This window comes from Ascaphus truei, chromosome 19, assembly GCF_040206685.1.
Source record: "Ascaphus truei isolate aAscTru1 chromosome 19, aAscTru1.hap1, whole genome shotgun sequence".
NCBI lineage: Eukaryota > Metazoa > Chordata > Amphibia > Anura > Ascaphidae > Ascaphus > Ascaphus truei.
Genome location: NC_134501.1, coordinates 68,996 through 91,874, shown reverse-complemented (window position 1 = coordinate 91,874; position 22,879 = coordinate 68,996). Strand labels below are relative to the sequence as shown.

Genomic DNA, 22,879 nt, shown 5'->3' with positions numbered 1-22,879 from the left:
TTGTAATATTCAGGCATCTGCTAGTCTGGTGAGCATGACTCAGAGCTAGGAACGTTCTGATAGGTCATGTGACTGGGGGGGTGATGCTTTGCAACATGCAGTTTGGGGGGGGGGAGAGGGGGGAGGAAAGGTTTACACTCCCCTGGGTGTATAAAGTTGGGACCCACCCTAGATAGTTAGTTCTGTGGAGATCCTTTTCAAGGTGCCTGGTGCAGGCACAGAGGTTACCATGCTGCAGGGAGCAGGACTATAGCCAGGTTTAAGTAGGGACCTGGGGCTGAGCCTACTCCACTCCTATCCAGGGTTAAGTTGGGTCCTGGGAGGAACTACAAGCAATGGGGGAACTGCTGTATGAGAGAGATACTGAAAGCCTGTCCTGTCAATGCTGTTTGGTATGCTGATCCTGCTGACAATAAAGCAAGCATCCTGTTAAATGTTCCTGGCACCCTTATCCCACTTATTCTACTACTCACTACAGCCTAGGCCTGGATCCACCAGAGAAGCCCTAATACTAACGGTAAAAACTGACTGAGCTACACTACGCTGAAGCAGGTAGAAACCCTGTCTGCAGAGACTGAATATGTGTTATCTTCTGCAGCCGTGGGTGGGGGGGGGGGGGGGGTAGGGGTGTTACTAATGCTATATATCAAAAATGTCCTCCTTCAACCGAATCATTTTCTGCACAATCTGCTTATGTTCTCCTGCTGTTCTCTCTGAAGTAGAGGTGTATTGTACTGTATATGCTGTAATATGCTCCCTCGGTATTGTAATAATCAGTGTTTCTCTGTCTTGAAAATCAATAAAAAAGATTGAAACAAAAGAAAAAAAACACATGTCGGATTTTGCTTGGTCTGCACGTTATGCAGGTTTGTGTTGGGGGTTACTTGAAATTACATATTATTCACAAAGAAGAATAAGTTTAAAAACAGATTTACACTGTATAATTATACAGTGATGTACATATACTGTAGAATAGATTTTCAGAAATTAGGCACCCTGTCAAAGAATCAAAAAATGCATTTTCTGATGATTGTCCAGAAACCGAACTGATGAAATTAAATATTGAAAATATATATTTTTTCTATAGGAAAAACGGAAACATTTTTACAGTCCTCATGCAGATATATTTGTAGCAGTGTCAATATAAAAACTTTTGTGCAAATTTGTGCTTCTTTCCAGCCTCCTAGAATGTGCTTGATCATCAGATGTAGAGAACAGCCAATAATTTATCACTGCCTACAAAAAAAATCATGACTTGGTTTTATATTTAGTTAGGTTAGTACTGTCACAATGAACAGCCAATAAATCAACAAGCACCATTGAAAACTACAGGAAAAAAAGTTGCTGAGCTGAACACAGCGTGGTACTGCTTATCTTATTTGTTAATGTTAAAATTAAACAGGAATTGAAACAGTAGGGTTAGCAAATAAGTTATGAGATTTTTGATTTGACTTTTTCTGGTGCCAATAATTTTTTTTTGTGGTAAAATGATTTTATTTTTTTCTTATCTAGCACTGTATTGCACAGTTTCAAAGAGCTTACAATCTAAATGTTGGTGCATCTTCAAATGTGAAGATAAATATAAATCTGCATGATGCTTTTGAATATTGTAAACTGTCTGGTCTAAATTTGTATGTGTATGTGTATGTGTATATGTATATATATATGTATCTACTATCCCACAGCGGAAAAGGACTACACGTGTAAGGAATCAGTTGCGTGTCCAATAAGGTCTGCGGTCAGTACACCATATTCAATATCTGAGAAGGGACATTCTCTATTGGTGACCAAATTATACTCTGACTGCTTGTGCCACATGGCTGTTCATGGACTGCGTTTGGTATAGATGACTTACCCTCACTGTTTGCTTCATTAACTATTGATGCCCCATTCTCCTGCCTCTTATTCTACACCTCACACTGCTTGGTCACTGCCACAATTTGCAACCACATGTTTTAATTGTATGCTTTTTAATTTCACCTGAGAGCAAAGGTCCCATTGACCACTCTACCTCTCAATAAATCTCATTTATTTTCTTTATATAAGAAGCTGGCGCTTCTTTCTTTTTGTTTTTTTGCATTTATTGTGGTCAGGCTTGATCACTGCTGAAGCTTTTGCCTCCCCCGTAAGGACTGTTCCTGATACTGGATTGTTTTTCATCATTTCTGAACATTTGTTTGACACTTTTTTGCTTTTTTTCACAGCATACTGCACCGACACACTTTATTCGAGCAAATACCCGGTATGTACCTGGCAGATACCTGGAATGCGCCACTCCTAACCTCTGACAAGCCCCGTTGCATTTGCCTTCCCAGCCTGGGTTCATGCCTGGCTGATGGGCGGCTGATCTGTTAAATGATAATGATTAGGATTTAATAGGCTGCAATGCTTCGCGTGTCTACCAGATGGCATAAATTCATGAATTGTAATGCAGTTTATATATATATACTGTGCAGTATTGCAGCCAGCGGGAATAAAATGCTTCAATCCCTGCTTGGAAAATAACTCAATGTACTCGGGCAGAAAACAGTCACAAACCTCAATACACCCGGGTATACCCGAATTCGTGGGACTAGCCAAGCTCGAATAAAGTGTGTCGCCAGTGTATGTGTCTAATTACAATTACAATTTTTTTTCTTTTACACTTCATTGTTGTGCACACTTCACTATATATTATTCACTATCTAGCGCTACTATTTGTTTGTGTTATAACCCTAATATATATACATATACATATATATATATACATATTCATATACATATTCATATATTCATGTAGAGGTATCAGTACCGTGTTAGCTGAGCTTCAATAATCATAAAATAAATAGATGATACCGTTCTGTGGCTAACGAAATGCTTTTATTTGTGCGACCTTTCGAGATACACTGATCTCTTCTTCCGTCGATGTTACAATGAATGAAGCAAGCAAAAGGTATACTTAAAAACAGTGTCTCTTGGAATGTTATCTGTGCTTGTCCCTCCCCCGTGTGTGGATGTGATTTATGGCTAGAGGTGTTAAATGGTTCCTGAAAGTTAGTGATGTAAGAGTGTGTGTGTATGTGTGTGTATGTGTGTATCTGTGTGAATATAAAGAATGGAGAGCCCACAGTGTATACAGTGCTATACAAAAGGTGTGTGTGGAATGGGAGTTAATATAAATGGTGTGGGTAGGTGTGGAAATTATTTATAAATAGGTGTGGAAATGTGAGAGATTGTACATGTACATATACTACATATCTATCTATATATATATATATATATATATATATATATATATATATATATATATATATATATATATATAATGTGTGTGTGTGTGTATATATGTGTATGTATGTATGGTGATGAGAAAAATTAGACAGCGCCTGTAACAGTTACCACCCGAATTGCAGTACCACTGTGACCAAATGACCAAGATATATCTCTATCTAGCACAGATGCCTGTATTAATTACCATACCATGCAATATGAGAAGTGGTGATAACTACTAAGGTGGATATAGTAAAGGGTGAGTGAATATAACACAATAAAATATGAGTAGCTAATAAAAACAATAACCTATAAAATAAAGAAAAAAATTGTAATAAACAACTAAAAAAAATGTAAAAAAAATGTCTGAGTTCAAAAATGTTCAAATATGACAAAGAACAAATGAAAGTCCAATGTCCTATAGCCCAAGATTGGGTAACCTGATAGGAATTAAATGGATCCGGGCAGGTTCTTCCTTTGGGTCAACAACCTCCCAGCAGATACCTGTTAGAAAAGAAAAAAGAGGAAAAGCGTCCGATCCATGTGTAAAATACAACGATTGAGGTTTAATATCACAAACAAAGACAATTGCGCACTCACACTTTGCCAATGAATTAAAAGCGTTGTATGGGGCAAGCCCATGTGCCAGCATGTACCAGACTGCAATCAGTTCGCTCCGTATCGCTGTGTATGCAATGGGGCCCCACTGCTGCTGGTGTCACTGTCTCGGTGTCTCTCCGGCAACCCGAATGAGCAGTCTGAAGATCCCATTCAGCACGGATAATCTCGAGAGAATCTTGGGACACTTCCTCTCGCTACACGCAAAGGAAACCTGCACAGCTAGTGTTAGACCACGGTGAGGTGCTGACTGGATGGAGACGTGATTATATCATGTGAAAGAAAAAGGACCCAGTCTTTCAGCACTCAGTCACAAGAAATGTAATATTGTAAAATTTAAAAATATACTTTATTATAACCATGAATAAAAAATAGGGTGTTAAAACGTAATTAAATTGTATTAAACATCACGTGACTGTATCCTTGATAACACGCCTGCGATTAGGTGGGTAGATATGGTAATGTCCCTAATGAATATTGGGTTAGGGTTAGGGTTAGGGTTAGGGGTCTTTTTTTCTTAGGTTCGTCAAGGGAGTTTGTTGCACCCAAGAAGAAAGCTGCCAGCATCTTCGTTATATTGACATTCAACACAGGTCATTTATTTTTCTTTTAGATTCACTCACATAGCATGTATATACATTTGGACAATAGCATACACATATATATTTATATCTTTTTCCCTTGTGATTTTTATTTTTTCATTTTTTGCATTTTTTCATTTTGATTTTTTTCATTCAACATATATATTTTTATATATGTTCTATTGTATTGCCAAAGCCAGCATTGTATTTACACCATTGACCATTGTATGGGCACTTGATTTCTGTTCACTAATACCTTATTAGTTAGGTTAGTGGCATTTATATTGATTTACCATACAATTTTATTTATAACTCAGTATTTCTGGTTATATCCTTGCATCTAGGCGCTATCTTTTTTCTTTTTCCTATATATATATATATATATATATATATATATATATATATATATATATATATATATATATATATTATTAAGGTTATGGTGGGTAAAAAAAGTGACAAAAACCCTCCACAGTAAAGCATAAAGCAACTGTAAATATTACTGTATGTTCATTTGCATGTCTTAGACAGGTCTGCAACCCTTGTGTAATACGAGCTTGAGACAAAAGGTGGCACTGAGTGCTCATTTGCATGTCATTTCCCAGAATCCCTTGCTGCAGTGGAAGCGCTGTATGCTGGGTGACAATGGGGAAAGACAGGGTTGCAGACCTGTCTAAGACATGCAAATGAACATACAGTAATATTTACAGTTGCTATATATATATATATATATATATATATATATATATATATATATATATATATATATATATATATATATATATAGACGTGTGGTAACCAGGGGATCCTGATGACCAAAAAAGACAGCACACTGCAAGGTTGATGTCAAAAAAGTGTATTATGGAACACAAGGCCACCAACGTTTCGGTCCTCACAACGGGACCTTCCTCAGGGCATATATATATATATCGCTCTTTCCCCCACCCTATGGGAGAACTGAGTATGTGGTGCTTTACCTGTGGCTCACGAGGCCTGAACCTCCACTGCTGGGAGCCCAGGGTGTACCTGATCCCATCTGGTGACAGCGCCTCCACCTGTGAGGGATCCTGACAGAGCCGGATAAAACCTTCATAGGACCCAATACAATAAGATCACACACTTGTATTTAAAAAAACAGTTTACTGAAAACAGGTACGACTAGATATATTATTAACCCACAAACAATATAGGACTCGCACGGCCGTAGCCCCACTGTGCCCTCCAACCATAGTGTCCACCCCTGATGAGATTTCCCCAAAGTAATGAGGGGCCCCTGGGCACCCAACCTCCCTGGTGTTCACAAGAGCCAGCCCACCCAATGTGTGGTACAGCGCTGCTCGCAGTAACTGAAAGTGTTATAGTTGGTGCACGTTGTGAGGTACCTGCCCAGGTGCTCCAAAAGCCGTAAAGCAAAAGGATTCACTTTTACAGCGATGTCTATGTCAGCAAAGTCTCCGCCTCTGCTTGGGGTGAACTCCAGTAGGAGGGTCTCACCTATGATAGTGCGGTGGTTGTCCAGCCCCAGACCACAGTCCACAAATCGCTGTGTGGCATCTTTAAATGGCACTATACACTAACTATATACAGCTACAGGGGAAATGTCCCTAGGTAGGGGTTCCCTGTAGCAGCCTGTGGCGAGGGGGTTTAACCAGGCCAATAATAAAGGCATTATACCTGGCTGGCTAACCTTAAACCATGTTGGGAGTGAATGTATTATCCCCATAATCCCTTTTTTCCCCTACACCATCGCTATTAACCATAAATCGTGTTGGGATGGAAGGGGTTAACTTTATGTTCACCACACTCACCTGTTTTCTCCTTCACCACCTCTATTAACCCTAATCCATGTTGGGACTGAAGGGGTTAAAATGTATTGTCCCCCTAATATCATGTTTTCCCCTACACTATTATTTGTGTCCCTGTTTTGCAGCTTTAAAGCTAGCTGCAGGTAACTGGATGTATGTGAAATGTGCTAATTGTATTTGCAGCACTGAGTGAGCTAGCAATCTAATTTTTGGATCCCAAGTAGCTGAAGAATTACGTCACACTTACATATTTGTTTTATATTGTTCATACAGGTAGAAACCACATATAAAAAATAAAGTGTGTTTCAGTGCTGGCGTGTGCCTGTGATCCCCGATCTAAGCACATTCAATTAAGGGGCTAACACGTGCTTGGAAATAGCTAGCACTCTAATTTTTGGAGTGCAGCTAAGTAAAAAGAAACCATAAACATACATATAAGGTTTATAATTGTGGCATAAGCAGAACGTGTGCATATGTATATGTGTGTGTGTGTGTGTGTGTATATATATATATATATATATATATATATATATATATATGGTTAGGGTGGGTAAAAAAGTGACAAAAACCCTCCACAGTAAAGCATAAAGCAACTGTAAATATTCCTGTATATTCATTTGCATGTCTTAGACAGGTCTGCAACCCTGTCTTTCACCATTATCACCCAGCACACAGCGCTTCCACTGCAGCAAGGGATTCTGGGGAATGACATGCAAATGAGCACACAGTGCCACCTTTTATCTCAAGCTCACATTACATGAGCAACCCTTAGCCAATGCATCCAACTGCATCTGTCCTTGCTCCAACTGTCAGTCTCCCAACTTTCAGAACTCCAAATGTCAGAATTCTAAATGCTATGCATCTCTCAGGCATATTAGTTTCCTGGCAACATGTGGTCTGCAACTTGTAGTTACCCTGATGTGCTATACTCCTAATGGCCACCGCTTGTGCTTGCTACTGCACATCCCCCCGCACTCTCCCCAGCCTCCGCTGATTATGAAAGGTAAGGGGATAAACAGGGGACCATGGGGACTCAGGCTATTCTCTCTCCCTGGTGAAAGAACCAAGTCCCCGTTTGGGAAAGACATAACATCAACACAACTTTTATATAATAAAAATGCATGACATGTATATATAACTTAATGCATTACAATGGCTTTATATCAGATTGTACATTTCTGTGAAAATTACAATGACAGATTTAGTTTTGCTACAAGACCACTGCTGAGCTTCGTAGTGGGGTGCCCCTAACGAATCATAGGTTACCTGGTAGGGAGGGTACCTTACTCTTTGGCTTTTGCAAAGCTCTTCTTTGGCAACTCCCTCTGGGGAGTAATAATCATAAGTTTGAGGCTCGGGCATAGGGGGTGTAACAGTCTCTGACATGTCTCTTACGGGTACGAAACAAGGACTCCTAGGGTCCAAAGGAGGGCTCAATGGAGTCACCTGAGTAGGTGTATGCTGCCTGGGCCCATTACCCGTGGCTCCTTAAGGTGCCCGGTGAGTGTGGTCTGTACTACTAGAGGACCCTTCCATAGGATCCTCGGGTTTCTGTTAATTTTTCCGCTCTCTCTTCAGCTCCACTGGGCTCATAGGCCAATGGTGTAGTCTCTATTTCAAGATCGTCATCCCCCACTTGCGGAATAGGCAGGACATGATTTTGGTGCCAGACCTTTACCCGGCCATCTGTGTCTCTTATACGGTAAACCAGGAGGCCACGCATCTGCAATTCTACTTCAAATACTCCGGCTCGCGAACGGTCAGCCAGCTTCTGTTTGCCGGAAATCCCAAGGTTGCGGAGGAGAATGGTGTCTCCAGGACGAATCTCCCGATGGTGGACCTTATGGTCATAGCGCCATTTGTTACAGGCATTCAGATGAGCCGATGCCTTATGTTCTAGGTGATAGGCTTGTTGCAGGCTTTCTTGGAGCCGCTGTACGCACTTGAAGTGCGTCCTGTTGGGTACCTTGTCGGTAGATACCCTCAGATGTATACTGGAAGCCGTGCTTCTCGCCCGAACATTAGAAAGTAGGGAGTGTATCCCATAGACTCGTGGCTGGTGAAGTAATAGGTGTGCACAAAGGACTCCACATGCTTAGTCCACTCATTCTTCTGTGAACCTTTTAAGGTGTCGAGCATGTCGAGGAGGGTCCGGTTGAACCTTTTCGGCAGAGCATCTCCCTCGGGATGGTAAAGGGTCGTTTGGAACTCAGTGATATTTAGCAATTTCAGCAACTCCCAGATGAGGTTAGTTTCAAAGTCCTGCCCTTGATTCGAATGTGGGCAATTGGGTAGGCTGTAATGTCTAAAATACCGCTCCCACAGAATCTTTTCCACCGTGATGGCCTTCTGATCTTTGGTGGGGAAGGCTTGGGCATAGCAAGTGTAATGGTCTGGGCATCTGGCTCGATACATAGAAAGTCCATGCATACGAGTTCCAGGGAACCCAGCTCTTCAGATGAACCATTGAAGCAGCTCTGGTAGGGAGTGTCTTGCGTTGGATGCACCATGAGCATCGGCGGCAATGGTGTTCAACCGACTCTCTCATCCGAGGCCAGAAGAACCAGTCGCGTATTAAGCCAAAGGTCTTGTCCACCCCAAGATGTCCACGGTCATCGTGTAGTGATCGTAGAACCATATGCTGTAGGTTCGTGGATTGAACCAGTTGCCTTCTATCCGGGTGTTTCTAATATTGATCCACCCGATAGAGTAAACCCTTGTCGATTTCAAATTTGTCCATTTCCCTCAGTAGGGCGACCATGTCGCTGGGAGCTCATTTCCAAAGGGAGGGCTTTTTTTGCTGGATGGCCTGGCGGATTGCTCCAGCCATGGGATCCCGTATCTGGTACTGCACCAGATCTTTCCAGGCGATGATTTTGTCTGGGGTGATATTCATTCCCTCTGGGTTGCAATAGGTGGCAGGGAAAGCCTTTGATTGACATCCCAATGAATCTGCGACTCTCAGTTCTGAGATGGCCACTTAATCTTCCCCAATGGCTGCGGTCGAGCAAATAGCCTGCATCCCTGGTCCAGCGATTTCTTCCCAGAAGTCATCGTCCAGGGTGATACTCAGTCCCAGTCTTCTGGATAGAGCATGGGCTCCGATGTTCAGGGACCTGGGTTTGTACTTCAGCGTAAACCGGTAGCTCGAGAGAGCCGCCAGCCATCTGTGACCGGTGGCGTCCAGTTTGGCGGACTTCAATATGTACGTAATCGGATTGTTGTCCGTACGCACTTGAAAGGTGACTCCATACAGATAGTCATGTAGTTTGTCTACAATTGCCCACTTTAGAGTGAGGAATTCCAACTTGTGGACGGGATAATTCTGCTCGCTGGGGGTTAAGCTGCGACTGACATAGGCTACAGGCCCCGAAGGCTTGCCGGGTACTTTTGGTGCAAGACTGCACCTAGGCCATTGAATCTCGCATCCACATGAAGAATGTTTGTCAGCTCGGGATCGGTGTAAGCGAGAACGGGTACCTGCATTAAATTTTTCTTTAGGCCGATGAATGCCTTTTCACATGTGACCGTCCAGTTGTCGTTTAATGGCAGTCGCACAGAGGTGGCTTTCCGCACTCTATCCTCGGGGTAGATCTTGAGAAGGTTGTTGAGGACCTTTTCTTTGTTCGAATATTTCTCCACAAAGCAGCGATAGTAGCCGCAGAATCCTAAGAAGGAGTGGAGCTCCATTACGTTTTCGGGTTCGGGCCAGTTCACCATGGATTTGACTTTGGTGAGGTAGGTAGCTATCCCATCCACGGACACTACGTGTCCCACGTAGGTCTCTGTTGTGCGGCAGAACCGGAATTTGTACAAGGACATCTTCAAGCCATCCTTGCCCAGCCAATCCAGCACTTTCAGCAGCCATTCTTCGTGTTCCTCCAGAGTCTTGCCGAAGACTATGTCGTCGTCCAGGTAGACTAAGCACTCCCGTGGGTTTATGTCGCCGATGGTCTTCTCCATCAAACGTTGGAATGTTGCCGGTGCACCACAAATGCCTTGGGGCATGCGGTTGAACTGGTAGAATACAAGGGGACAAACAAATGCTGTCTTCTGCATCATTGGTACCTGGTAGTACCTGTAATGATGCACTCACCACAAACAAGGGGTTACCACGAGACCGAGGTGGGGATTTGATAAACGCCAACCCACAGTAACGAAGGTGCATCAGGACTGTAGATAGGTCGATGTAGCCGGGTCGGAGTAGGAGAAGTCATGATGGTAAGTGATACTTGCCAAGGTCTGGATTGGAGAGGTACAGATAGTTGCAGGTACTTTTACCAAGGTCGGGATTGGAGAGGTATAAATCATCGTTGGTAAGCCGGGTCAGAAGCGGAGAAGTGCGGAATTTAAAAAGCAAACAAGGTCAGGCAACACAGGACAAGACAGGCAAGGCTTATACAGGAGGCAGAACTGCAGTGAACATAGCACACATAAACAAGGTTATGCTCAGCCAATGTGCCAGAGGGCAGGCTGAGCATATATAGGAAGAACATACCAATGAGGAGGAAGCATACTCCCTAGTATGCAGGGCTGTATTTGGCTTATGGAGACAAGGCAGGTGAATCCAATAACATAGCGGAACAGAGGAGACTCTTCGCGCGTGCTGCATATAGCGGGTGTGTGCTGCACGATGGTGACGTTACCGTGTGAGCGAAGCCTGAGGTGGGACCAGCAGGAACGGCATTTAGTGCCGAGTGAGGTCCGTGCGCGCTTGTAGAAGGTACGCTGGTAATGACTGGTCTGCGAGATGTGATGCAGGAGGCAGCCGAGGCAGGGCACCTGATCGCGGGTCTGGGTAAGCTGGGAGCGCGTCGGAAGGGGCACGGATGATGTATCCTTACAGTACCCAGATCTCAGGTCCAGAACACTGAACCACTGACTTCTCGACAGCACGTTGAGATTTTCTTCAATCCTCAGAAGAGTCTACTGGTCAGGCACGGTGTGGTTGTTCAGGGTTCGATAGTTGACACACTATCGGACCAACCCATTCTTCTTCTGCACCAGCATGATCAGCGACATGTGGGGACTATGGAATTTGGTCACAATGCCCGCCCTCTCCATTTCTTGTAAGACGTCTCTCACGATCTCCACATCTCTGTGAGCGATATGACGGGAACGCTCTCGGAAGGGCGTGGTATCACTTAGCTGGATGGTGTGCTGGGCGTTTCAAAAAGAAAAAAGGTGTAGTGCTGCGCTATTCTAAATGCTTATTAACCAAAATAAATGTAAATAAAAATAAATAGAATAAATCACATCTCAAAGTCTCTCAGAAGGAGCTTCAGACCCTCAACCTAGAGATGGAATTCTCACGCCAGGAGACCGGGAGTCTCAAAGAAGAAGTGTGTAAATGGAAGGAGGACTACAAGGAGGCCCTGAATATTACAGAGACTGCAAAAAGAGAAAATTTAAGACTGAAAGAAGAAAATTCAGATTTGACAGACCATGTCAATGAAAGGAATGAAAAGCTGCACGAGCTTGAAAAAATATAGAAACTTTTGGAAGATGAAAAGTTTGAAGCAGTGCACCGACTGCAGAACCAACTGCAATGTCTGCATACGCAACTCCAGAATGCAGAGGAGAAGCAGCAAACGCTGCAGGAACAAAATCTGCAGGCTTCTAAAGAAGTAAAAGTGCTGCAGGAACGTCTGATTACCCAGTGTGTCTTCGCAAAGCAGCATGAGAAACTGAAGGCTACCCTGAGCATCACCAAAGCATCGCTAGAGGCCAAGCTTAGAGCCCAGGTGACTCGGTACAAGAGGGAGCACAAGAAGGTCCAGAAACTGAGACAAGTAGCTGCGTGTAGCGGGGAAGGGGTTAACTGGGCTTATAATAAAGTTCAGGCCCACTTGGTTAACCCTGACCCGTGTGTTAGGGTCTTAGAGTGTCAGCTCTGGGACCCAGATGTCAAAAATGTATTACTGCAACTGTATACTGATTTTGCGACATTAAAGAATGATGTGATTTTATTTCCTCTCCGGGGATGCTGGGATCGGGAGATTTCTAGGCTGTAAGTTTCATGGTGGGTTTGGCGGAGAAAGTCTTTGCAGAATGCGTCTATGTAGCGGGCTTCCGGGTTATGGGATACCCCTAAAGTTGTATACGGAGATTGAGTGATATCCTCTGATACTGCTAAGCGCAGTACTCCGCCAACCTTGTACCCTGAAAACGCTCTTACGACTCACTGCCAGAGTCCCTGCTGCAGCATCTTCCAGACAAGGTAAATGGGTATGAAGGGGTTAAAATATATCTGCAGGTGTACACAGATATAGCATAGCATGGGGCTCCCCAGTATAGCAGAGGTACCTGTAAATATAATATTCTCTACGGCGCTGCGTAGGAACCTTCTCTCGTACTTTGGATGATTCACCTCCGGAGGCCATTAACCCACTCTTAAAGTGCTGGACAGGAAAAGACGAGCAGCTCGGAGGAGAAGTAATTGAGTCAGACACCAGTGAGCGTTGTCAAAAACCTCTCCTGTTTATTAATAGTTTACAGTTAGGTTATATAGGCAAGCGAGCGTAGAAAAAACACGTAGACGTGAGAAACTTACTTCCCTTTATGTTTATCTAGAAAGTGACAGCTGGAAAGTTACGATTTGGGAACTAGTCTAACTGCTCGATCATGGGGCAGTCTAGGAAGCGTCATCATTCTTGTTGTTAAGACATTTCATTGTTCAAGACATTTCGTAAATTCAGGCTCAGCACGGCTGGCTAAACTTCCTGTTTCTACATGGTGAAATAAGTCTGAAAAAACATAGTTCAGTAGTTCAGTCACCATTAAGTGGGTAAAAGTTCAATTCAACATCTGACTCAAAAGCATAATGGCATAATGAGTATAAAATGGTTATATAACAGTCAAAATGGAGTCCCCCCTTGATACACACATCGTCACTCCCTCCTTTTGTCATAAAATGACAATCCCTAGGATACAGGGGTCTCGTACTGGATTTGAATATTATCATAATCCACTAAAGGTATCGGGACACTGGTGGTTGTAGTTCTAGAGTTATATGTTACATTTGGGAAACTAGGAATAGGGGCATTAACGTTCAGTGAAGCATATGTGTGATTAACTGACTTAACAGAAGGCATAATCATTTTACATAAAGATGAACACATTAATTTGCAGCATGAAATAATAACAACTAATACTACAGGAACTGCATTAGGCAGTGAGGCATTTAAAGTGAGCTTTTAAGTGATAAATACAGTTAGACTACAGTTAATATACTCACTTTCTTCATGCAATGACCAATAACCTCAGCTGATATGACATGGATCTAATTGCATTCTCTTCACAGGTATGTTCCTGATGCTGTGCAAATCCTGTGTAAAAGCCTGACTGTGGCCTTGTAGAATTGATATAAGTATGTTCCTGATGCTGTGCAAATCCTGTGTAAAAGCCTGACTGTGGCCTTGTAGAATTGATATAAGTATGTTCCTGATGCTGTGCAAATCCTTTGTAAAAGCCTGACTGTGGCCTTGTAGAATTGATATAAGTATGTTCCTGATGCTGTGCAAATCCTGTGTAAAAGCCTGACTGTGGCCTTGTAGAATTGATATAAGTTAGTATGTTTGAATGTAAAAAGTTTTTTTTTTTCCTCTTAACTCTGTGCTGTTAATTGACCAAATGGAACAAGCTAACTGATTGGGGAGGGGGAGGGTCATGTGACTGTTTTTTCTGTATAATACCAACACCTTTGCTGCATTGGGCAGGAACTGCATTAGGCAGTGAGGCATTTAAAGTGAGCTTTTAAGTGATAAATACAGTTAGACTACTGTTTGACTAGAGGTGACTGGGGACTGGATCTACTGCACACTCTTTTACTCACGACAACAAACGGTAAGCTATTCAGATCACACTATGATCCCATGCTTGCTAACCTGCCTATTTCAACCCCCCACCCCTTTAAAATTTATTTACTGCAGTCTCTCCCAAAACTGACTGCACAATACACTGAAACCCTGAACTGACTAGCATTGCAATACAGCTAAACATTTGACAAGGAACAGGCACACACCTGCTGTTAGTCTGCTCACACTCACTCTGCTCACAACAGCTCCTTGCAGCACTGCCTACCTCTGGCATCATGAACCTGCTATGTATTTTAACTTTTTTCTTTCTCCTGGCCTCATGGAGATGTTACTCTCTCTATCCACTACAAACTCCTCCATCCTGGCCCACACCCAACATCACCATACACCCTGGACTACTCAGAAGCCTTGCACTATCTACTGAATGTTGGTGGAGAACTCTAAAAACCAGCACACCAACCACTGCTCACTCTAATGGCAAACACCACAAATCTACAACTTGCAAACAACTAACCAAATGTTTACTCATACTATTACTCTCTTTAGAAGGTAATATTGAACCTAACCCAGGTCCTCCCATTTCAGCTCTGTCCCATGCCCCTGAGAATTCCACCTTTAAATTCCAAAAAGGGCTATCTGTCGCCCATATAAACATCCGGAGCCTGCTGCCCAAACTGGATGAACTAAGGGCATGGTGCCCTTTGCATAAACCTAAAGCCATCGTTCTTACAGAAACATGGCTATCCTCTAAAACCCCTGATGCACATATTGCCATTCAGGGATACTCCATTTTTAGGAGAGATAGGTCAAAGAGAGGAGGAGGGGTGTTATTTTATATTGCAGACACCTTACAATTTACACTGTTAAATTGCCCACCAAGCCCACCCTCTTTTGAAACTCTAGTTGGCAAAATCTGCCTCCCCTTTTCTAAGCCCATCTTACTCGCTGGCATCTACCGCCCCCCTAAAGCCCCTCTACGATCCCTGACTGATATCACCCAATTTCTTGGCTCCATTTCCTCTCTGCATGAGAAGAGTGAGCTGCTAGTTCTAGGGGATTTCAACTTCAATTGGCTTGACCCTAAAAACCACAAAATCCAGATACAACTCAAGTCACTTAACCTATCACAACTCATTTCCCAACCCACACGGATAAACCTGAAATCGCATAACCATTCCTTGCTAGACTGGATTCTCTCCTCAAACCCCAGCAGAATCCAATCCTCTGGCATCCTTCCTGATATTTTCAGTGATCATGCAATAGTGTACTGTGTAAGGAAAATTAAACCGCCCCAATCAAGCCCTAAAGTTCTCCTCACTAGAACATTTAAAAACTTTAACCCACAACAGTTTCTGGATGACCTTACCAACTGCCCATGGCACAGATTCGATTTAATTCCCGACCCCGATTCGGCGCTCGACTATTTCCAATCCGAGTTCTTAAAACTCTGCGATACCCATGCTCCACTACGCAAAATAAGGGTACGGGGGGCTCATCTTCCATGGGTTACACCTGACCTTATAGCACTCTACCAGTTCAGGGATACCTTGTGGAAAAGCTACAAAGTAACTGGCACTACCAAGGATCTCAATCACTACAGATGCATGCGGAACATGTGCACAAGGCAAACAAGGCATGCAAAAGCACAATATTACTCTGACAATCTCCACCAAAATACATCAAACCCAGCTAACTTCTGGAAGGTTATCAACAATATATTCCAGCCTCCTAACCATCAACAACCAAGTAATATCACTAAGGGGGATATTACTCTGACAAACCCTACTGACATTGCAAATGCATTCAATGATTACTTTGTGGGGTGTGCCACTAACTTATTAGCGAAACGCAGCACAAACCCCAAACATGAATCTCATCCTGGGAGTATCCCTACAGTCCCACCCCCTCCCAACACTGCCTACAATTTTCAATTTAGCCCAGTATCTGAAGAGGAGATTACACAAGCGCTCCTCAAACTAAAACTAAGCAGCCAATGTGGACCCGACTTACTACAATCTAGGTTCCTACGACTTGGTGCCCCAGCCATTGCCAAACCAATTGCGTCCATAGTCAACTCTATCCTGTCTGCAGGCCATATCCCTAAGACCTGGAAAACTGCCAGAGTTGTCCCAATCTTCAAAAGTGGGGACAAAAACACTGTCTCAAACTACAGGCCAATCTCACTTCTCCCAATTCTATCCAAAGTTATGGAAAAATGTGTCCACTCCCAATTAAGCGATTTCTACACCAAGACAAATTTCCCTAGCCAATTCCAATCTGGGTTTCGTCCCAAACACTCCACCGTAACTACCCTGCTAAAAGTTTGCAATGAAATCCAGTGTGGAATGGAACGGGGACAACTCACTGGTGCAGTATTCCTAGATTTTGCAAAGGCTTTTGACACAGTTGATCATGTTATCCTGCTTAACAAACTCCAGAGCTCTGGAATAGGGAAACATGCTTTAAACTGGTTTCAGTCCTACCTATCAGGAAGATCCCAACATGTGTCCATCTCAGGCTCTAACTCCAACCCCCTGGATATCACCTGTGGTGTCCCACAAGGCTCTGCTCTGTTCTGGGGCCCCTACTCTTCTCAGTGTTCATTAATGATCTTCCCACAGCTTGTAAGGAAGCCTCAATACACATGTATGCAGATGACACAATCCTATATGCACACAGCCATAGCCTCTCTGACCTTCAACACATACTTCAGTCTGACTTTTTGAGACTCAAAAACTGGATTTCCCAAAACAAACTGTTTTTAAACACTGCCAATACTGTAACAATGGTATTTGGGACCAAGACTAAATTTGTAAAGCTTCCAGTGACTGAGCTCCTGATTAGAACCAACGCTAACACCACCCTAACACCTGTCACTAGTTTTAAATACCTGGGCTTATGGTTTGACTCCCACTTAACATTCGGGATGCACATTGATACCCTGACAACCAAGACCTATGCCAAACTAGGGGTACTTTACAGGAACAAATCCTCCCTAAGTCTCCTGGTCAGAAAGCGTATCGCACAGCAGATGCTAATGCCAATTATTGACAATGGAGACATAGTATATGGCTCGGCTCCTCAAACCCACCTTAGCAAACTTGACACCCTCTACAATTCAATTTTTCGTTTTGTTCTCCAATGCAACTGCAACACACATCACTGCGAAATGCTCAAAGAACTAGATTGGTCATCACTAGAGTCTAGGCGCAAAGTTCACCTTTCCTGTCTCACCCTCAAATACTTTCTGGGCAAGCTACCCAGCTACCTGAACAAGCTCCTCACCCCTACCACATGCAGCACCTATCACCTGAGATCAGACTCCAAAAGACTATTCATGGTCCCAAGGCTCAACAAAGTATCCGGACGTTCCTCCTTCTCCTTCCGTGCACCCCAAAACTGGAACAACCTACCAGAGACTCTCATATCCACCCCCAGCTTAAGTTGTTTCAAATCTAAGGCTGTCTCACACTTTAATCTGGTCTGTAACTGTTTCATACGCTCATAATATATATTTTCTTTAACTGTGCATGCAATGTCTTGTATATAATGTATACCGTGTTCATTTATGTAACTGTACTTGTAACCATGTATTATTTGTTTTACTCTGTGCCCAGGACATACTTGAAAACGAGAGGTAACTCTCAATGTATTACTTCCTGGTAAAATATTTTATAAATAAATAAATAAATACAAACATGCAAGTGATAAATATCAGTCCCATAATAATTTTCTTTCCCAACTCTCCAATCCATGCGCCTAACCCAAACGTCCAATGAAACTGATCGAGTCTCAGCATCTGATAGTAGAAACACATGTGAATTGCATTCTTCAGTGACTGAAGCAGTGGATCGCTTAACTTTGGTTTGATGTGGGCCAGGTTCTACAGAGAAACATCATTATCCCTAACCTGGTGAGAGAACATGGTCCCCCGGAGATGTTTCCTGGTATATATGTGTACGTAGTATTACCACAAGAAAACAACCACCCGACGGGAAGTTTAACAGAATATATATGACTTGGTGTGCTTATTGTGTGATTACAGCTCATAGTGTTATTGACGTTGAAACATTTGTCATCAGCTCGATTACACAATATTCGGGTCATATTGGTGGATGTTGAGGGTGCCAATTATACTTGTTTACATTTGCCTATTTTTTCAGGATTACATGTCATTTGATAACATATGTCACCCTGTGTTATATTCTGTGTCGTAATTTGTGTCATATTAGCCCACTTTTCACCAGTACACTGGGGACAGTCACGACAATATTCATATATAGAGAAATGCTGTCGCACATCATGATGTTCTGCCAAACTATCATTATTGCCTGTGCTAAACACTTTTAACAAAATCTCTACTCGTGTGGGTACTGCTATTAAACAGCTTGTGATTATGTCAGTTGTGCTGGTCATGTCGGCTAAACAGAAATGTGACATATTCAGTACCTCAACAGCCAAATGTTTCCAGATATTAGTTTTGACTTCTGTACGTTTGGAGCGTGTGTAATGTTTTTCTGGCAGATTGGGGAAGTTAGACTGGACCTGTGGTACATGGGTTTCGCTTTCATCTTGTTCCCTGGAAAGGAGAGAAGAGATTTCATCTTCCCCAGAGAAAAAAGAGCTTTCTGGTGAACTGTGGTGAGGGCAGCTAACAGAGGTGCTAGTATTAACTAATTCTTTCACGCATATGTGGTAAATAATGCATACCAATAATGTACATATGCTAAATATTGCGAGAAAGTGTATACATCTGAGCTGATTCTTCTGAGATCGTGTCTCTACTCCTTCATGGATTTGAAATGTGTCTCTATTCCTTCGTTGATTTGATACGTGACGCGTGGATCCATGTTGATGATTCTTCAGTCAGCACGGCTGTATGGGTCACTGCTAGAATCGTGGTTGGAAGTCCGTAGGGAGGCTCTGTTGTCCCTCCTTTGATGGGAAGACGCTTGACCACTACCTTGTCTCCAGGCTGGAAAGGATGTGTCGGCTTAGCTGAAGGGAGCGGAAGAGAAGACTTAATATAGTTTGCAGGCAGGATCAAACAGTTTTGCATTGCCATGTCTTGGTCATTTTTGTTGTATTATTTTTGTTTCTTTTGTGTGTCACATTTTATTCTGTAATCAGGCCGTGTGAGGAGCTGCATTTTTAAGATGTCCCAAATTATATTGCAATGTAATTAACAGTTTTTTTTCTTATCTGTTTTGTTCCAAGGTTTTGGCAGGATGCCCAGAAAGTTATTTCAAGCTTGTTCCAATCCGGGGAAAAAAAAAAAAAAAAAGTTTTTAAATCTGTGTCTATAATTTCTTATATTACAGGATGTTTCTGTCAGAAGACAATAGCTGCTTATATTTATATTCAGTAGTGTTTTCAGGGTTTTTAATGCAAATTTTATACCCAAAGGATTCAGGTTAGTTTAGCTACAGATCGAGCAACAATAGTTAGTTACTTTTTGAATGCTGTTATCCTTTCTGTAATATTGTTCACATATAAAAAAAATTATGTGAACAAAGGAGGGGTATTATTGCTGTTTATTATATAGCTGTCTATGCCCAGAAGTTAGATGGTTTAGTGCCCGGGATGAACGAAATCTGAAATTATTATTTATTTATTTTTAAGAATAATGCTGAGTGCCTTTTAAGGTTGGCAGTGTGCTCTGCACTTTTCAAAGAAATTATATTACAAGTAATTAGTTTGGAGTTCTATACATGAAAACAAGAGGGTTGTGATGCTCTAAATTGTAACCAGTCCTGTGTTGAACATCCAATATTGTTTAAGTCCACAATGGGTTAATCTGTGTAACGATAGAGTGCCCCCAATAAAGTTGATTCACATCAAAACGCACCTACCTAAAGTACACCTAGTACGAAACGCGTAGGTGCGTTTTCCTGTCCGTTTTCTGTGTGTATTTCCAGCATGCAATAAACCTGACAATATTTTTTCACTTTTGGAGTGGCCTGGCTGTTTCTTGTTCCTGATTTATACTCTCAGGACTCTCTGGCAGTGCGCCATCAACGCTCTCAACTCTTCTGGAGTTCTATACAGAATTATTTTAGCCATTTTTTTCTTTTGGTTTGGCAATAGCTGAGGCACCAATTTTAATGAATTTAAATTGTAGCAAAGTCAAGACCACAGTGACTGTTTAGTAAAACAATTAGTAAGTATTGTATGCAACTAATATATTTTTGAGTCTCTCTAGGCACATGTCAAAGTTGAAAGTGCACCTACGAGAGATGGGTTAATGGTCAAGCATTTCCTACGCAAGAACGTTCTTCATTCCAGATGAAAAGGCGCTACTACTACTATTAAAAGTACTACTCATCACCATTACAGCAAATAAAATGGCAGAGGTCTCTTTTTGGATCCACGTTACGCATATGAAACTTATCCCAGCACCACCCACAGTTGCTTCAATCTACACCGTATCCAAAGTGGGAAAGCCTAGAGACACAGCCAAAATTCCAGGCCTCAACATATGAACTTTGAACTTTTTAATAATCTTTTTTCTTTACAGGTTTTGTTATTTTAATTATAAATGTATAGTCTATTAGGTTTGTGTAAATAGTGTGCACACAAAGACGATAGGGTAGTAACAGGTATATTTTGTTTAGTAATTGTTATTTTGTTTTTATTGATTTGTGTATAGCATATATGCACACCTTTTGTCACACAATGGAATCCTAGTAAACAAAGCCAATATTTATATATAATGTAACCCAATTTACTATCTATATTCAATAGGTTGCACCCCAGGAAAAATGAGTGTTATATTTAACCCCTTGAGAAAAAGACAATATGATATAAGACATTTGTAGAACCATCTATAAGAAATTGGTTACGAAGGGTGTAGAAATACGAGTTTTCCCTAGGGAAGTTATTGACTCTGTGATAGGAGGACAGATAGAATATTACCCTGCAACTAGAACAGGTCATGTTATTTCGGGAAAATAGTCCAGTGTTTAAAGGTAGAGATGACGGATGGGATTTGTTGGGACTTGGTGGTTGGATTAGTTCTCTGGAAGCGAAGCTATTGGATGCTTTTGTGTGTGTGTCTGTCCTACTCATCACTCTCTATGTATGTGTCATATGCAGTAAACTTTGATCCAGAAGTGCGTTGTACCCCCACCGACGCTATGCCTCTTTTCGGTGATGTCAGCAGTCCCCCAGAAGAAGAGACCGAGAAGAAATCAACTGTGCCGATATAATGGCCGAAAAAGAATGACAAGGCACAATTGGACAATCTCCTGGTCCAGCAGGACTATGCAATGGTTAACTGTTCTTTAAATAGACTGTCTCTAAAGAATAAAAGGGGACTAAGAAGATTGGATATGAGGCTATGAGGAAAGTGGGAGGTCACCCAGAGGCGTGTGTCAGCCACAAGGAAAGGATCATAAGTCAGCCATTTTTTACCATAGCAGTCATTTTGCTGTTTTGCCATTCTGAATAAATGCAGTATGAAAGATGCGTGCAAGATGGATATTTGTGCAATCGCTCCCAGTAGAAATTAGCCCCCACCAATTTTCACAAATTTTAGCCGCCATAATGTGCTAGTAGTTACAGAAGAGCAGTGTGAATAGTAATTTAGAAATTGGTAATAGGTTTTGTAGTAATAGTCAACCTGGTAAACAGAAAAGATATTATACCAGCCACACCGATATATATCTCTCTACAAACAAGAACTCCTGTGGCCATATATATATTTTTATTTTCTTCTGACCCCCAAAACCTGCACCACTAGTTCAGTACGACAAAGTATATCAACAATATCAAAAACAATATAGTAGTTGTTACTGTAGGTTATGGACCCATGACAGAATGAGGGAAAGAGAATTGTTTTGGGACTGATATTTATCGTTTGCATGTTTGTAATATTAGTTGTTATTATTACATGCTGCAAGTTCACGTGTTCAGCTTTATGTAAACTTATGATGCCATCTGTTAAGTCAGTTAATCACACATATGCTGCCCTGAATATTAACGCCCCTGTTTCTGGTCCCGCAACCATGGCCTACCATTCCAGACTCTTACCCACTAGTGTCCCGACCCCTTCAGTAGATTATCCTTTATTAGATTATGAGAATATGCAATTTGATTTCCAGACTTCCGCAGTTTAGAGGTTGTCATGGTGATGACAAAAGGAGGGACTGATAATATATATATTTCAGGGGTAACTCCATTTTGTCTACTGTATAACCATTTTATGCTAACACTGCCATTCTGCTTTTGTCACATGAATTAACTAACCTTTTTCCAACTACCCTTTTTTTATGAATGTAATGTTGGCTGAACTTCTGAACTGAAATAGGAAGTATTGACCAAATAAGGCACAAACGGGAACTTATGTACGGTCTCAGCAATTTAATCTTGAATCATGTGATGTACGGGAGTTTCCAAATAAATGATTTAATATCTTGTTATGTCTAACATAAGCACAAAATAAGGGAAATAGAAATTGGCATATAATCACCTTTGTTTTCGCTTGGCTATATAATCTGACTGAAATCGCCTAATAAACAGGAGAGATTTTTGACGCACACTGGTGTCAGACTCAATTATTTCTCCTCCGAGCTGGTCGTATTTTTCCAGGGCTGTAACAGTGGGAAAGGCCTCCGGAGGTGTGATCCGAGTACGGAGACGGTCCCTACGTATGCAGTAGAGGATATTTATTTACAGAGACCATGTTATGATCACTGTTACCCAAATGTTCCAGGACTTGAATATTTGTTATTACTTCTACATTGTTTGATATGACCAAATCCAGAACTGCCCCTCTCCTGATTGGTTCCTCAATAATTTGGGTCATATA

At 42.0% G+C, this 22,879-nt stretch overlaps 1 long non-coding RNA gene across 1 annotated transcript; it reads left to right on the top strand.

The window, feature by feature from the left end:
• The first annotated feature begins 126 nt into the window (after window positions 1–126).
• Window positions 127–22,609, top strand: LOC142469707 (uncharacterized). The gene is made up of 2 exons (XR_012789069.1): window positions 127–517; window positions 20,273–22,609. It is a non-coding gene; the product is annotated as an uncharacterized LOC142469707 (long non-coding RNA).
• Window positions 22,610–22,879: the final 270 nt, after the last annotated feature.